The sequence below is a fragment of the Garra rufa genome, chromosome 1, assembly GCF_049309525.1.
Source record: "Garra rufa chromosome 1, GarRuf1.0, whole genome shotgun sequence".
Classification (NCBI taxonomy): domain Eukaryota; kingdom Metazoa; phylum Chordata; class Actinopteri; order Cypriniformes; family Cyprinidae; genus Garra; species Garra rufa.
Window position 1 is genome coordinate 79,617,574 of NC_133361.1, and position 10,000 is coordinate 79,627,573.

The 10,000-nt window shown below is 39.6% G+C and overlaps 14 non-coding genes across 14 annotated transcripts in view; all 14 read left to right on the forward strand.

Annotated features, from left to right (window-relative positions):
* Positions 1-117, forward strand: part of LOC141318843 (5S ribosomal RNA) — a 119-nt gene extending 2 nt beyond the window's left edge. The window contains exon 1 of the ribosomal RNA XR_012353135.1: positions 1-117. This exon is cut by the window's left edge and continues 2 nt beyond it. This is a non-coding gene — a ribosomal RNA (5S ribosomal RNA).
* Positions 118-201: 84 nt separating this feature from the next.
* LOC141308259 (5S ribosomal RNA) lies at positions 202-320 on the forward strand. The gene has a single exon (XR_012347187.1). It is a non-coding gene; the product is annotated as a 5S ribosomal RNA (ribosomal RNA).
* Positions 321-1,122: 802 nt separating this feature from the next.
* LOC141304753 (5S ribosomal RNA) lies at positions 1,123-1,241 on the forward strand. Its single transcript, XR_012344319.1, has one exon. It is a non-coding gene; the product is annotated as a 5S ribosomal RNA (ribosomal RNA).
* Positions 1,242-1,325: 84 nt separating this feature from the next.
* On the forward strand, positions 1,326-1,444 carry LOC141304874 (5S ribosomal RNA). The gene has a single exon (XR_012344330.1). It is a non-coding gene; the product is annotated as a 5S ribosomal RNA (ribosomal RNA).
* Positions 1,445-2,245: 801 nt separating this feature from the next.
* Positions 2,246-2,364, forward strand: LOC141304996 (5S ribosomal RNA). The gene has a single exon (XR_012344341.1). It is a non-coding gene; the product is annotated as a 5S ribosomal RNA (ribosomal RNA).
* Positions 2,365-2,448: 84 nt separating this feature from the next.
* LOC141295327 (5S ribosomal RNA) lies at positions 2,449-2,567 on the forward strand. Its single transcript, XR_012341052.1, has one exon. It is a non-coding gene; the product is annotated as a 5S ribosomal RNA (ribosomal RNA).
* Positions 2,568-3,369: 802 nt separating this feature from the next.
* Positions 3,370-3,488, forward strand: LOC141305118 (5S ribosomal RNA). Its single transcript, XR_012344352.1, has one exon. It is a non-coding gene; the product is annotated as a 5S ribosomal RNA (ribosomal RNA).
* Positions 3,489-3,572: 84 nt separating this feature from the next.
* LOC141305251 (5S ribosomal RNA) lies at positions 3,573-3,691 on the forward strand. Its single transcript, XR_012344364.1, has one exon. It is a non-coding gene; the product is annotated as a 5S ribosomal RNA (ribosomal RNA).
* A 768-nt stretch (positions 3,692-4,459) lies between these two features.
* Positions 4,460-4,578, forward strand: LOC141305355 (5S ribosomal RNA). The gene has a single exon (XR_012344375.1). It is a non-coding gene; the product is annotated as a 5S ribosomal RNA (ribosomal RNA).
* Positions 4,579-4,662: 84 nt separating this feature from the next.
* LOC141305423 (5S ribosomal RNA) lies at positions 4,663-4,781 on the forward strand. Its single transcript, XR_012344397.1, has one exon. It is a non-coding gene; the product is annotated as a 5S ribosomal RNA (ribosomal RNA).
* An 802-nt stretch (positions 4,782-5,583) lies between these two features.
* LOC141305536 (5S ribosomal RNA) lies at positions 5,584-5,702 on the forward strand. Its single transcript, XR_012344506.1, has one exon. It is a non-coding gene; the product is annotated as a 5S ribosomal RNA (ribosomal RNA).
* An 84-nt stretch (positions 5,703-5,786) lies between these two features.
* On the forward strand, positions 5,787-5,905 carry LOC141295405 (5S ribosomal RNA). The gene has a single exon (XR_012341063.1). It is a non-coding gene; the product is annotated as a 5S ribosomal RNA (ribosomal RNA).
* Positions 5,906-6,707: 802 nt separating this feature from the next.
* LOC141305658 (5S ribosomal RNA) lies at positions 6,708-6,826 on the forward strand. The gene has a single exon (XR_012344627.1). It is a non-coding gene; the product is annotated as a 5S ribosomal RNA (ribosomal RNA).
* Positions 6,827-6,910: 84 nt separating this feature from the next.
* LOC141312129 (5S ribosomal RNA) lies at positions 6,911-7,029 on the forward strand. The gene has a single exon (XR_012349203.1). It is a non-coding gene; the product is annotated as a 5S ribosomal RNA (ribosomal RNA).
* Positions 7,030-10,000: the final 2,971 nt, after the last annotated feature.

Consider the following 10,000-nt stretch of genomic DNA (forward strand, 5'->3'; position numbering starts at 1 on the left):
TTATGGCCATACCGCGCTGAGAGAGCCCGATCTTGTCTGATCTCGGAAGCTAAGCAGCGTCGGGCCTGGTTAGTACTTGGATGGGAGACCGCCTGGGAATACCAGGTGCTGTAAGCTTTTGCCTTTTCTTCACTATTTATATAATATGCTGGCTTTTACGGAGGCTGATCTTTAAATAGCCCACTTTTTGGAGCAGCCCTCGCTTATGGCCATACCGCGCTGAGAGCGCCCGATCTCGTCTGATCTCGGAAGCTAAGCAGGGTCGGGCCTGGTTAGTACTTGGATGGGAGACCTCCTGGGAATACCAGGTGCTGTAAGCTTTTGCCTTTTCTTCACTATTTATATAATATGCTGGCTTTTAGAAAGACTTGTTTTACCGCTCTATTTATTACAATCATTTACATGTATTATAGAGTTTTAAGTGTTTTACATGTTTTTTAGGCCATTTTATTACTCTTAACATTTTAAGTGTATGTGTCTTTAATAAATGGATGGTTGGCCTGTCATGTGACTAGACACATGACAGGAAGCAGGAAGTACAACTGTATAAGAGAGCAGCATGACAAACAAAGGACAGTCACCAAACTGTTGGATTGAGGAGTTGCTAATTTTAGAGCTCACCTTTCCATTCACCACCTGCAAACTTTGGATTACACTTTCTGTGGATTGTATATACACTGGTGGACACTCACATTGGACTTATCAACACACTGGGGTTCTTGGACTGTTTTTAGGGTATGGACAAATGAACTGTATTCTTTTAACAGAGTTTACCTGTTTTTAGGGTATGGACAAATGAACTGTATTCTTTTAACAGAGTTTACCTAGTTTTATCGTGTTGTTTTAAAGTCTTTTATGTGAACCTTGTAAATACACCAAATCTATTTCAAACCAATTTTCTTTTATGTCTCATTCTTTTAACCACTAGTCATCTCTCACAGTTAAATCTGACCCCATTTTAGTCTTGTAACTCGGCTGATAAGGCCGATTGTTACACTTTTATGGGAGACCGCCTGGGAATACCAGGTGCTGTAAGCTTTTGCCTTTTCTTCACAATTTATATAATATGCTGGCTTTTACGGAGGCTGGTCTTTAAATAGCCCACTTTTTGGAGCAGCCCTCGCTTATGGCCATACCGCGCTGAGAGCGCCCGATCTCGTCTGATCTCGGAAGCTAAGCAGCGTCGGGCCTGGTTAGTACTTGGATGGGAGACCGCCTGGGAATACCAGGTGCTGTAAGCTTTTGCCTTTTCTTCACTATTTATATAATATGCTGGCTTTTACGGAGGCTGATCTTTAAATAGCCCACTTTTTGGAGCAGCCCTCGCTTATGGCCATACCGCGCTGAGAGCGCCCGATCTCGTCTGATCTCGGAAGCTAAGCAGCGTCGGGCCTGGTTAGTACTTGGATGGGAGACCGCCTGGGAATACCAGGTGCTGTAAGCTTTTGCCTTTTCTTAACTATTTATATAATATGCTGGCTTTTAGAAAGACGTGTTTTACCGCTCTATTTATTACAATCATTTACATGTATTATAGAGTTTTAAGTGTTTTACATGTTTTTTAGGCCATTTTATTACTCTTAACATTTTAAGTGTATGTGTCTTTAATAAATGGATGGTTGGCCTGTCATGTGACTAGACACATGACAGGAAGCAGGAAGTACAACTGTATAAGAGAGCAGCATGACAAACAAAGGACAGTCACCAAACTGTTGGATTGAGGAGTTGCTAATTTTAGAGCTCACCTTTCCATTCACCACCTGCAAACTTTGGATTACACTTTCTGTGGATTGTATATACACTGGTGGACACTCACATTGGACTTATCAACACACTGGGGTTCTTGGACTGTTTTTAGGGTATGGACAAATGAACTGTATTCTTTTAACAGAGTTTACCTGTTTTTAGGGTATGGACAAATGAACTGTATTCTTTTAACAGAGTTTACCTAGTTTTATCGTGTTGTTTTAAAGTCTTTTATGTGAACCTTGTAAATACACCAAATCTATTTAAACCAATTTTCTTTTATGTCTCATTCTTTTAACCACTAGTCATCTCTCACCGTTAAATCTGACCCCATTTTAGTCTTGTAACTCGGCTGATAAGGCCGATTGTTACACTTTTATGGGAGACCGCCTGGGAATACCAGGTGCTGTAAGATTTTGCCTTTTCTTCACTATTTATATAATATGCTGGCTTTTACGGAGGCTGATCTTTAAATAGCCCACTTTTTGGAGCAGCCCTCGCTTATGGCCATACCGCGCTGAGAGCGCCCGATCTCGTCTGATCTCGGAAGCTAAGCAGCGTCGGGCCTGGTTAGTACTTGGATGGGAGACCGCCTGGGAATACCAGGTGCTGTAAGCTTTTGCCTTTTCTTCACTATTTATATAATATGCTGGCTTTTACGGAGGCTGATCTTTAAATAGCCCACTTTTTGGAGCAGCCCTCGCTTATGGCCATACCGCGCTGAGAGCGCCCGATCTCGTCTGATCTCGGAAGCTAAGCAGCGTCGGGCCTGGTTAGTACTTGGATGGGAGACCTCCTGGGAATACCAGGTGCTGTAAGCTTTTGCCTTTTCTTCACTATTTATATAATATGCTGGCTTTTAGAAAGACTTGTTTTACCGCTCTATTTATTACAATCATTTACATGTATTATAGAGTTTTAAGTGTTTTACATGTTTTTTAGGCCATTTTATTACTCTTAACATTTTAAGTGTATGTGTCTTTAATAAATGGATGGTTGGCCTGTCATGTGACTAGACACATGACAGGAAGCAGGAAGTACAACTGTATAAGAGAGCAGCATGACAAACAAAGGACAGTCACCAAACTGTTGGATTGAGGAGTTGCTAATTTTAGAGCTCACCTTTCCATTCACCACCTGCAAACTTTGGATTACACTTTCTGTGGATTGTATATACACTGGTGGACACTCACATTGGACTTATCAACACACTGGGGTTCTTGGACTGTTTTTAGGGTATGGACAAATGAACTGTATTCTTTTAACAGAGTTTACCTGTTTTTAGGGTATGGACAAATGAACTGTATTCTTTTAACAGAGTTTACCTAGTTTTATCGTGTTGTTTTAAAGTCTTTTATGTGAACCTTGTAAATACACCAAATCTATTTCAAACCAATTTTCTTTTATGTCTCATTCTTTTAACCACTAGTCATCTCTCACAGTTAAATCTGACCCCATTTTAGTCTTGTAACTCGGCTGATAAGGCCGATTGTTACACTTTTATGGGAGACCGCCTGGGAATACCAGGTGCTGTAAGCTTTTGCCTTTTCTTCACAATTTATATAATATGCTGGCTTTTACGGAGGCTGGTCTTTAAATAGCCCACTTTTTGGAGCAGCCCTCGCTTATGGCCATACCGCGCTGAGAGCGCCCGATCTCGTCTGATCTCGGAAGCTAAGCAGCGTCGGGCCTGGTTAGTACTTGGATGGGAGACCGCCTGGGAATACCAGGTGCTGTAAGCTTTTGCCTTTTCTTCACTATTTATATAATATGCTGGCTTTTACGGAGGCTGATCTTTAAATAGCCCACTTTTTGGAGCAGCCCTCGCTTATGGCCATACCGCGCTGAGAGCGCCCGATCTCGTCTGATCTCGGAAGCTAAGCAGCGTCGGGCCTGGTTAGTACTTGGATGGGAGACCGCCTGGGAATACCAGGTGCTGTAAGCTTTTGCCTTTTCTTAACTATTTATATAATATGCTGGCTTTTAGAAAGACGTGTATTATAGAGTTTTAAGTGTTTTACATGTTTTTTAGGCCATTTTATTACTCTTAACATTTTAAGTGTATGTGTCTTTAATAAATGGATGGTTGGCCTGTCATGTGACTAGACACATGACAGGAAGCAGGAAGTACAACTGTATAAGAGAGCAGCATGACAAACAAAGGACAGTCACCAAACTGTTGGATTGAGGAGTTGCTAATTTTAGAGCTCACCTTTCCATTCACCACCTGCAAACTTTGGATTACACTTTCTGTGGATTGTATATACACTGGTGGACACTCACATTGGACTTATCAACACACTGGGGTTCTTGGACTGTTTTTAGGGTATGGACAAATGAACTGTATTCTTTTAACAGAGTTTACCTGTTTTTAGGGTATGGACAAATGAACTGTATTCTTTTAACAGAGTTTACCTAGTTTTATCGTGTTGTTTTAAAGTCTTTTATGTGAACCTTGTAAATACACCAAATCTATTTCAAACCAATTTTCTTTTATGTCTCATTCTTTTAACCACTAGTCATCTCTCACAGTTAAATCTGACCCCATTTTAGTCTTGTAACTCGGCTGATAAGGCCGATTGTTACACTTTTATGGGAGACCGCCTGGGAATACCAGGTGCTGTAAGCTTTTGCCTTTTCTTCACAATTTATATAATATGCTGGCTTTTACGGAGGCTGGTCTTTAAATAGCCCACTTTTTGGAGCAGCCCTCGCTTATGGCCATACCGCGCTGAGAGCGCCCGATCTCGTCTGATCTCGGAAGCTAAGCAGCGTCGGGCCTGGTTAGTACTTGGATGGGAGACCGCCTGGGAATACCAGGTGCTGTAAGCTTTTGCCTTTTCTTCACTATTTATATAATATGCTGGCTTTTACGGAGGCTGATCTTTAAATAGCCCACTTTTTGGAGCAGCCCTCGCTTATGGCCATACCGCGCTGAGAGCGCCCGATCTCGTCTGATCTCGGAAGCTAAGCAGCGTCGGGCCTGGTTAGTACTTGGATGGGAGACCGCCTGGGAATACCAGGTGCTGTAAGCTTTTGCCTTTTCTTCACTATTTATATAATATGCTGGCTTTTAGAAAGATGTGTTTTACCGCTCTATTTATTACAATCATTTACATGTATTATAGAGTTTTAAGTGTTTTACATGTTTTTTTAGGCCATTTTATTACTCTTAACATTTTAAGTGTATGTGTCTTTAATAAATGGATGGTTGGCCTGTCATGTGACTAGACACATGACAGGAAGCAGGAAGTACAACTGTATAAGAGAGCAGCATGACAAACAAAGGACAGTCACCAAACTGTTGGATTGAGGAGTTGCTAATTTTAGAGCTCACCTTTCCATTCACCACCTGCAAACTTTGGATTACACTTTCTGTGGATTGTATATACACTGGTGGACACTCACATTGGACTTATCAACACACTGGGGTTCTTGGACTGTTTTTAGGGTATGGACAAATGAACTGTATTCTTTTAACAGAGTTTACCTGTTTTTAGGGTATGGACAAATGAACTGTATTCTTTTAACAGAGTTTACCTAGTTTTATCGTGTTGTTTTAAAGTCTTTTATGTGAACCTTGTAAATACACCAAATCTATTTAAACCAATTTTCTTTTATGTCTCATTCTTTTAACCACTAGTCATCTCTCACAGTTAAATCTGACCCCATTTTAGTCTTGTAACTCGGCTGATAAGGCCGATTGTTACACTTTTATGGGAGACCGCCTGGGAATACCAGGTGCTGTAAGATTTTGCCTTTTCTTCACTATTTATATAATATGCTGGCTTTTACGGAGGCTGATCTTTAAATAGCCCACTTTTTGGAGCAGCCCTCGCTTATGGCCATACCGCGCTGAGAGCGCCCGATCTCGTCTGATCTCGGAAGCTAAGCAGCGTCGGGCCTGGTTAGTACTTGGATGGGAGACCGCCTGGGAATACCAGGTGCTGTAAGCTTTTGCCTTTTCTTCACTATTTATATAATATGCTGGCTTTTACGGAGGCTGATCTTTAAATAGCCCACTTTTTGGAGCAGCCCTCGCTTATGGCCATACCGCGCTGAGAGCGCCCGATCTCGTCTGATCTCGGAAGCTAAGCAGCGTCGGGCCTGGTTAGTACTTGGATGGGAGACCTCCTGGGAATACCAGGTGCTGTAAGCTTTTGCCTTTTCTTCACTATTTATATAATATGCTGGCTTTTAGAAAGACTTGTTTTACCGCTCTATTTATTACAATCATTTACATGTATTATAGAGTTTTAAGTGTTTTACATGTTTTTTAGGCCATTTTATTACTCTTAACATTTTAAGTGTATGTGTCTTTAATAAATGGATGGTTGGCCTGTCATGTGACTAGACACATGACAGGAAGCAGGAAGTACAACTGTATAAGAGAGCAGCATGACAAACAAAGGACAGTCACCAAACTGTTGGATTGAGGAGTTGCTAATTTTAGAGCTCACCTTTCCATTCACCACCTGCAAACTTTGGATTACACTTTCTGTGGATTGTATATACACTGGTGGACACTCACATTGGACTTATCAACACACTGGGGTTCTTGGACTGTTTTTAGGGTATGGACAAATGAACTGTATTCTTTTAACAGAGTTTACCTGTTTTTAGGGTATGGACAAATGAACTGTATTCTTTTAACAGAGTTTACCTAGTTTTATCGTGTTGTTTTAAAGTCTTTTATGTGAACCTTGTAAATACACCAAATCTATTTCAAACCAATTTTCTTTTATGTCTCATTCTTTTAACCACTAGTCATCTCTCACAGTTAAATCTGACCCCATTTTAGTCTTGTAACTCGGCTGATAAGGCCGATTGTTACACTTTTATGGGAGACCGCCTGGGAATACCAGGTGCTGTAAGCTTTTGCCTTTTCTTCACAATTTATATAATATGCTGGCTTTTACGGAGGCTGGTCTTTAAATAGCCCACTTTTTGGAGCAGCCCTCGCTTATGGCCATACCGCGCTGAGAGCGCCCGATCTCGTCTGATCTCGGAAGCTAAGCAGCGTCGGGCCTGGTTAGTACTTGGATGGGAGACCGCCTGGGAATACCAGGTGCTGTAAGCTTTTGCCTTTTCTTCACTATTTATATAATATGCTGGCTTTTACGGAGGCTGATCTTTAAATAGCCCACTTTTTGGAGCAGCCCTCGCTTATGGCCATACCGCGCTGAGAGCGCCCGATCTCGTCTGATCTCGGAAGCTAAGCAGCGTCGGGCCTGGTTAGTACTTGGATGGGAGATCGCCTGGGAATACCAGGTGCTGTAAGCTTTTGCCTTTTCTTAACTATTTATATAATATGCTGGCTTTTAGAAAGACGTGTTTTACCGCTCTATTTATTACAATCATTTACATGTATTATAGAGTTTTAAGTGTTTTACATGTTTTTTAGGCCATTTTATTACTCTTAACATTTTAAGTGTATGTGTCTTTAATAAATGGATGGTTGGCCTGTCATGTGACTAGACACATGACAGGAAGCAGGAAGTACAACTGTATAAGAGAGCAGCATGACAAACAAAGGACAGTCACCAAACTGTTGGATTGAGGAGTTGCTAATTTTAGAGCTCACCTTTCCATTCATCACCTGCAAACTTTGGATTACACTTTCTGTGGATTGTATATACACTGGTGGACACTCACATTGGACTTATCAACACACTGGGGTTCTTGGACTGTTTTTAGGGTATGGACAAATGAACTGTATTCTTTTAACCCCCTGGGGTCCAAACACGCGTATACGCGTTTTGTGGCAGTTTCCCAAAAGGAACTTAAATTACTCGGTCATTTCTGATTGTACAGATAAAAGCAGTACATCAATCGAATCTGTAAAGGGTCTACTTTTATTTGTATATACTCACAAAACCAAAAAAATATTGTGATTTTACAAAATAAAGAAAACAAAAAGGGTGTGCTGTCTGCCGCGTTGATCTCCGTGATCTTCATTCAGAAACGCGTCATTAAAATAGACTATAACTCAGCCAATACACAACACAGAGACATGAGCAATATGTCTAGAGAAAGCTTGATATCTATACTTTCAAATAAAGTAATGTTTATTGAAATCAAATATTCTGTGATAAAGTAATCCGTATGAAACCAACACGATGTCCAGTCTCTCTTGTCTGCTTCATTAGTTTTAATTAGATCACGCCCAAGAGCGATTCGATCTTTTCATATTCAAATCGTCCACGTGAGGGCGCCGCGCCAAAAGTAGACGCCCACATCACAGTAAACAAAGGAGAAAGCAGTTTCTTTTCTTTCAAGTTAGTCCTTTCTGGAAGACGGGCTGTCAGGAATAAAACTTACTTCAGAAGATGAACATTAAATGAGACATGGCGTGAACCAGCAGATGAGATATTTACACAAGTAAGTTTTTTTCTTTTATATTTGTAAGTTGTTACTGTGACAGAATGTGCACACATTTTACCAGTTAAGACTTTTTGCCAACTGTATTTCCTGACTACAGCAAGTGAAACATTATAAAGTATGTTTCATTTCACTGCATCTAAATGTCTCATGATGACAGGATGTTTCAACTTTGGTCGAAAAACGCGCTGGCGCATTTGAGGCACGCTTTTGTAATAACTCCGAAAAGAATGTAAAATTCTCCGTCAGTTTTGATCGTACAAATACAACCAATACATCATTCGAAACTGTAGAGGGTATATTTTTATTTGTATACACTGTGCTTTTATGAAAATAAGAAAACAGTCAGGGCACGCGCTCTGCCTTCACTGTCTGTTATATCTTTTCACAGACACATAAATGAAACTAACGTGCATGAAACCTAAATCTAAGTGATTACGTGCCTCACAGACATAATGCATTTACTTGTCGAAAGCTTGAAATGTTTACTTTCACATAAACCAATTCAAATAAAAAACTACTATTCTCTTTTTAAGTAATCTGTATGAAAGGTAGAAGATGTATGGTTTCTCCTGTATCACTTCATTACAAACCTTACACCTGTATTTATCTCACACTGTTTTATTTGCACCTAACTGTTATACGCCTATGCTATACACTACCAGTCAAAGGTACTTTTTTAAAGAAAAATAATTATCTAATTTTGTGAAATAGGTTTACTATGTAAAAAAAACTGCTCACTTAAAAAAAAAAAAAAACTTTTAATAATAAAAAGTTTGGCTGGTAGTGTATGTGTTTTCTCCATGTTAGCTCTGTCTTTGTCAGATCATTGTGTTGCTCACATCTACTTGTTTTCTTTGCAGTTTCTGCTGTTCCCCGTTTTCCTGTGTTCAAGTTTCCTGCAAGTGATTTGGATAGTGCACCCTCGACATCTTGACTTCTGTGTTTATTACTTTTGTTCCTAATAAAAAGTTTAACTGCACTCACAAGTGAAAGACAAGTTATTTTGTGTGATAGTTAAATATATTCAAAATACGCTTCAAACTAAATATATATTTATTTTGTCCTTTCATTTTTCCTTTATTCTTTCTGTTGTTTCCTCTCAGTCAACATCCGACTGAATGGCTCATTATGCGGCTCATTATGCAGGTCTTTGTCTTCTCAGGTGTAAATCACAGCATTATTCATGATGATTCACGCCTCCTCGCATACAGCCATTCTAAACAAAAAGTGTCTTCAAAAATTTAAATCTATATACTGTTTTGTGAAAACAAGTGAACTAGATGATTTTCACATCATTTGGTAGAAAAAAACCAAGCCTACCACATCCAATTCTCGAAAGTCCCGAGAATAAATATTCTGTATGTGTTAGATGACCTTATTTCAGTGACTTCAAAAATTTAGTTTTTCAAAATGCACGCAATAAACATTGTTTTCTCAAAAACTTAAAAGTGTACATTCATGTTGCTTACATATTTTTGTAGTCCAATTTGTGCTAAATACAATGTATTTAGATTTAGGATATTAATATGTTTTTAACATACTGAAAAAAGCACAAATGTCAAGGCATGTCAAAACTTCTTCAGGGCCCCAAAACACCCTTGGGCCCCAGAGGGTTAACAGAGTTTACCTGTTTTTAGGGTATGGACAAATGAACTGTAATCTTTTAACAGAGTTTACCTAGTTTTATCGTGTTGTTTTAAAGTCTTTTATGTGAACCTTGTAAATACACCAAATCTATTTAAACCAATTTTCTTTTATGTCTCATTCTTTTAACCACTAGTCATCTCTCACAGTTAAATCTGACCCCATTTTAGTCTTGTAACTCGGCTGATAAGGCCGATTGTTACACTTTTATGGGAGACCGCCTGGG